The sequence below is a fragment of the Orycteropus afer genome, unplaced genomic scaffold (genome assembly GCF_000298275.1).
Source record: "Orycteropus afer afer isolate SDZICR_OR568_19922 unplaced genomic scaffold, OryAfe1.0 scaffold00327, whole genome shotgun sequence".
NCBI classification, from domain to species: domain Eukaryota; kingdom Metazoa; phylum Chordata; class Mammalia; order Tubulidentata; family Orycteropodidae; genus Orycteropus; species Orycteropus afer.
In genome coordinates, this window is record NW_006921914.1 from 3488344 (window position 1) to 3495123 (window position 6780).

Below are 6780 nucleotides of genomic sequence, written 5' to 3' on the forward strand. Positions count from 1 at the left end.
TGGCAGTTCAAACCCACCAGTCACTCCTTGGAAGGAAGGTTGGGCAATCTACTTCCATAGTGATACTGCCTCGGAAACCCAAGGAGGGGTTGCTATGAATCAGGTCTGACTCGATGGCACATAACAACAACAGTGGCACTAAGGAAGAAACATGCCTGGCGATCTCCTTCTGTAAACATTACAGCCAAGAAAGCCCTATGGAAGAGTTCTAATCTGTAACACATGGTGTCTCCTAAATCACAAATCAACAACAACAACAACAAAAAAGAGAAATCAACAATAAAATAAGAGTTTGAGGTACCTGTGGGGACACTGACATAGCTACACACTATTGTCATTTGAATGCATTAATCTAGACCTCAGAGAAGTCCAGCCTGCAAATGGGCTTTGGGATTGAGGACAAGGGAGTGGTTGTGGTCCTCCAGAGATATGGTGCAGAGTGAAAGCGTGGAGGGCTGCAAATAGAATTCTATAAGGGTCTGTGGCAGCTATGAAGAGAAGCACAGAATTGAAACAGAGTATATTCCCTTCCAAGGAGCTCTGGTGGTTAAAGTATTCAGCTGCCAACCAAAAGGTCAGCATGCTCTGTGGGAGAAAAGATGAGGCAGTCTACTTAGGTAAAGATTTACAGCCTTGGAAATCCTATGGGGGCAGTTCTTTTCTGTCCTATAGGGTTGCTGTGAATCAGAATTAACTCAATGGCAGGTGGGGGTTTGCTTTTTGGTTTTATATACCCTTCCAGACATTTTAATTGTACATGTACCTATATATTCTTCACATGAAATTGGATCATGCTGCAGATACATTTTCAGAGCCAGATTTATTTATTTATCCTCACAAAATAATAAATATACACTGGAGATAGTTGAGAAAATAGAGGCAATGAGTGCAGGCTTGTCCCCTGACCCAGATATGCAGCTTGAAAATAAAAAATACTCAGTTCAAGGCATGTTGAACTTGAGATGCTGAGTGACTTTTATAGCTGGGGTGAACATGAGGTTAACTTTTCAGTAACAAAAAGCCAAGGAGCCCTGATAGCACAATGGTTAAGACCTCAGCTATTAACCAAAATGTTGGCCAGTTCAAGACCAGGCAATATAATCCTGTGAAGATTACAGCCAGGAAACCCTATGGGGCAGTTCTACTCTGTCAGAATTGACTAGACAACACATAACTATAACAGTGAGTGAAAAGTGAGGTGAGGCAAGGGCACAAGCCTGACCAGTGTCCATCTGCTTTAGTGGCTCTTCTCACCTCCTTTTTCCTTCTCATTCTTCTTTCTTCTGCCCTTACACTTCTTTATTTCCTCCTTCTGGGAGATCATTGCCGATAGTTTTGAGGAATTGATGTGTTTTTGTGTCTTTTGAGGTGATCCTTTAATCCCCATGGAACTATCGCTTGCACCAAAAAAGAAAAATCAAACCTACGATTCTGATTCATAGCGACCCTAAAGGACAGAGTAGAATTGCCCCATAGGGTTGTCGAGGCCGTAATTTTTTTATTTTTTTTTTATGGTTTGGTGAGAGTTTACAGAGCAAATCACTCTTCCATTCGACAATTTATACATTTTTTGGAAGCAGGTTGCCACATCTTTCTCCTGTGGAGTGGCTGGTGGTTTTGAACTGGCAACTTTTTGGTTATCAGCCAAGTGCTAAACCACTGCATCACCAGCGCTCCTTTTTCATGGACCACGAGCATTTAATGTTGTTATTGTTAAGTGCTGTTGAGTCAGTTCTGACTTGTAGTGACCCTACGTGCAACAGTGCTGGTCCTGTGTCATCCTCACAATTGTTGCTATGCTTGAGCCCATCATTGCAGCCACTGTGTCAATCCATTTCATTGAGGGTCTTCCCCTTTTTCCCTGACCCTCTGATTTACCAAGTATGATATCTTTCCCCAAGGACTGGTCCCTCTTGATAACATGACGAAAGTATGTGAGTGTAGTATCCTATCACCGTGTAGTATCCTATCACTGGCAGTGTCGTACTTCAGGATAGATCTTGAAATGTTTCTTTGACGATGAATACAATGCCATTCCTCTTCAATTTGTCGTTCTTGGTGGAGTAAACCACATGATTGTCTGATTCAAAATGGCTAATACCTGTCCACTTCAGCTCCCTAATACCTAGGACATGAATCGTTATTCATTCCATTTAATTTTTATTACAACTTCTGATTTTCTTAGTTTCATAAGAGTACATTCCATGTTTCAGTTATTAATGGATGTTTGCAGCTATTTCTTCTCATTTTGAGTCATGCCACATCAGCAAATGAAAGTCCTTAAAGCTGAAAGCTCTCCATCCATGTCATTAAGGTGGCTTCTACTTTAAGAAAGCAGCTCTTCCCCACTCATGTTTGGGTGCCTTCCAAACTGAGGGGTTCATCTTCCTGCACTGTATCAGAAAATGTTCTGCTGCTATTCATAATTTTCACTGGCCAATTTTTTCAGAAGTAGACCGCCACATCCTTACTCCTAGTCTGTCTTGGTCTGGAATCTCCACTGAAACCTGCCCACCATGTATGACCCTGCTGATATTTGAAATACCAGTGGCATAGAGTCCAGTGTCACAGCATCACAACAGCATGAATGCCATCACAGTGTGACAAGCTGACAGATGAGTGGTGGGAACATTGAATACAGAATAGTAATTGTTATTGTTATTGTTAGTAGTCATAAGATAACTCTGATTGCAACTGGATATTAAGATTTTGGGGAATCTTTGTTGAACTGAGACTGGGAAGAACAAAATGGTCTTAGCTTGGCACAGCCCTACGTGAACTGCATGCATTTCGGTGTTCCCCATCTGCCTTTATTTATTTATTTTTATTTTCATCGTGATTTGGGTGAAAGCTTATAGAGCAAATTCGGTTTTCATTCAAAAGTTCATACATATTTTGTTTCATGACATTGATTGCAATCCCCACAATGTAACAGTTCTCTTCTCACTTCCTCTCTGTGGTTATGTTTTCCCTGTGTCCTTCTTCCCTGTGCATTCCTACCCTAGGAGCTATCTCCAGGAGCAAATGCTGCCCTTCTGATCTCTCATGGTTGATTATTCTAAGGAGTAGACCTACCTGGTGTAATTGTTCACCTCACAGCCCTGTCTATTGTTTGGCTGCAAGTTAAGCCACAGGAGTGATTTCAATTTCAGACCCAAAGGGTCACTAGGAACCATAGTCTTGGAGGTTTCGCCAGTCTCTATCAGAGCAGTAAGCCTTCCCCCCTTTTTTTATTAATGATTTTTAGTTTTGTTCCACATTTTTCTCCCACTCTATCCAGGATCTCCAATTTTGATCCTTTTCTGAGCCCCCACCTAGCTTTATTGGACTTTGGGAAAAAATGTCGTGTGAGGCAGTTGTGTGACTGCCTGATCTAGGCCAGCCACAAGTCTAGGCCACATACCAATGTCTCAGCATTTTCATTTAGGACATTGTCACTTTTAATCATTTGAGGAAGGCCATACTTGTAGAATTGTACTGGTTAGATCTCTTAGAGAGGATGGCTGCTCCTGGACAGCTGAGAATATTGGGAAATTCATAGGATAGTCTGCGACTTTGGTTCTGTTCTCACTTAACTGTTTTAGGAGTAGAGGAGGGTCCAATCTCAGTTCAAATTTGTTCAGTGTGATTTTATAAAGATGAGGTTTAGCTCTCTTATCAACTGTCACCCAAAACATAATATTTCAAGGTTCAGGAAACTAGTTTTTCTTTTTTAAAATTCATGTTTACTTGCCTTGTTTCAAAAGAGATTCTAAGTTTAGTAAATTGATATGGTGTGGGCAAATTTTATATTTATGGTTAATTTACATTTGGTTAATTTCTCTGCTCTTAGTTCCCTTGACAATGGCTTTTCTTATAATGATTTTGATTATTTTCAATGTCTGCTTTTTGCATTAATTTTATATCGCATCCCAGGCTGATGATTTTCTCTGGTTTCTCTGCTTAAACTGTGACTCTTCCTCACTTTTAAACCAGAGCTGTCTCATTGCCATCCTGGGGCACAGATAAAACTAAGACAATGGCCCCCTGGTTTGCCTTGTTCTGAAAGTGTGGTATGAAACAAGATAATGGCCCCTGGTTTGCCCAGCTCTGTGGGTGTGGTATTAAGGAAGACAACTGATGCTCACTTTTCTGAGTGGGATACCTCCACCCTTGACCCTCTGCACTGAGTCTCTCTCAGGACTACAGTGTAGGGCTTTAGTAGTGTGTGTGTTTAGGGAAGGACATGGGGGCAGAATCCAGAATTGTTTCTCAGCAACTACTGTAGGAGAAGTCCTAGATATATTTGTTTTCATTTAGGAGGGAAAAAAACCTAGATTCTAGAGGAAGAAGGCCATATTATATCCTGTACAGAGGACAGGATTTTACATTGATATGGGCATTTGACTATTACTCTAAGATTTGGGGGTTACCTACAGTCCGAGAGGAGCTCTGGTAGCATAGTGGCTAAAGCACTTGACTGCTAACCAGAAGGCTGGCGGTTCAAGCCCACCAGCCACTCCTCAGAAGGAAGGTTGGGCAATCCTACTTCCGTAATGATATTGCCTCAGAAACCCAAGGAGGGGTCGCTATGAGTCAGGGCCGACTCGATGGCACATAACAACAGCAACAACAACAAGAGTCCGAGAGGATAGTTTTCACATTGAACTCTATTTTAATCATCTTTATTATGTTTCTCAAACCAGAAAAGTAACTCATGCCTGTTAAAAAATAGTTAAATATATAAAGTGACTTATAAAAATGCCTCTTTACGTCTGTCATCACAGTTACCTACTCTTAAGTCTGATGTTTTCTGTGCATATACAAACATAAACAGACATATTACTCACATTTTTAACAGCAAATGAGCTCACAGTCCACATATTGTTCTGCTCTGCGACTATTTTTTTTTTTTTTACTGAGCAATATAGCATGCATATCTTATTTCATTTAACTTTGTTCATGGTGTCTTTCTCTATAGATGATCTATATTTTTAAATGGTCACCAGCCTTTTCCTTAATGGCTTCTAGGTTTTGGGTCATGCTTAGGCAGGCCTTTCCAAACCTATGATTTTAAGAGTTTCTTATAGTGTCTTCCAGTTTTCAAAAATAGCTGTTTTTTTTTTTTTTTTTTTCCTTTTTAATGCTTCTGGAATACACGTGGGAGTTCTGGTGGTATAGTGCCTAAAGCATTTGACTGCTAACCAGAAGGCTGGTGGTTCAAACCCAACCACCACTCCCCAGAAGAAAAGTTCAGCAATCTACTTCTGTAGTGATGATACTGCCTTGGAAACCCAAGGAGGGGTCGCTATGAGTTGGATCCAACTTGATGGCAGTGAGGTTTTTTTGTTGTTGTTGTTTGGTTTGGTATATACTTCTGTGTGTTATAAAGTAGACATACAATTTTTACTTATTTTTGCCAACCCCAAACATTGAACATGCCATCCTTACCTTCACTTTTTAGCAGAACCTTTTATGCACTATTAGTTGTAGGTTGTTTACAAAATGTTATTCTTCTTTGTAAGTGTAAACATTATTGCTTTGTTTGCTATCTTTGAGGTATGATGCACTGAGCACGGCTGGTGAGGTCCTATCTCACAGAACCTATTTTATTAAAAAAAGATGTAATAATATTGGGTTTGATACCAGTAATTGTGTCATGAGTCTATTATGAAGACTTTTAAAACAAGAGCAGGATAAGTTAAAATGTACTTTGGGCTACAAAACCTCCACAATTTGTAAACACACAAACAAACCACTGCCGTAGAGTCCATTCCAACTCAAAGAGACCCCCGTTGGATTTCCAAGGCTGTAAATTTTTACACAAGTAGATTGCCTCATCTTCCTCCTGTGACAATTTGTAAAAGGTAGTCTAAAAGTGAGTGTGACACACTTCACTCAAAGCAATCTTAATGTTGTCCTGGGACACATGACAATGATTGAGCTAATCAGTGTATTTGAGTTTCCAAATCTGCTGGCTAGTCCATGTGTGCTTTGGAACCATGGATAAGAAATTGGTCTCTTTGAAACATGGAATGAATGATCCAATCTAGAGAGCATAGGCATTATGAACTAAGACATCTTGGTGGACTCTTACAGGACAAGGTAATATTCTTTTCAAAAAAGTAGATGAGAAATGTACAAAGCACATTTCAATACAAATAAAGAAAATAATATAAGGAAAAAATGAAATAAATATCAGAGGGACATTGAGTCTGAAACAATTGTTGAACTAGTAATTGATGAAACCATTCGATAGACTCATTTGAGAGAGAAATGATATGTCTTTCACCAATAGTATATATCTTTTTAAGCAAAAAAATAAGAGAATAAGGTTAGTACATGGGCTGTAATATTTATCTTCTGTCCCATCATCCTCCTTATTTGTTTATGATTTTGTATTTTATAAGTATCAAATACAATTGCAAGTTGTTATTTTTATCTTTTCTCAATTTTATGTTAATTATTAAATTTCCGATCTTATTTCAATAGCTATGACCTCCAAAACTACAGTTGAATAAGAATGGAGATTGTGGGTGATACTATCTTGTTCCTGGTTTTAGTGGAAATGATTTTCGACTTTCACTGTTAGAATGAGGATTGCTGTTGGTTTTTGGTAAAAGTTCTTTCAATATTTAAGTTATTCCTGTCTATTCCCATGGATATCCATTAGTAACAGTTGCTAATTTTTGCCTGGTTTTTCCAACATCTATTGACAGAATATGCTTTTTCTCCTTAATTTTTTTTTTTTTTTATTAGGATTTGGGTGAAGATTTACAGAGTAAATTCACTTTTCATACA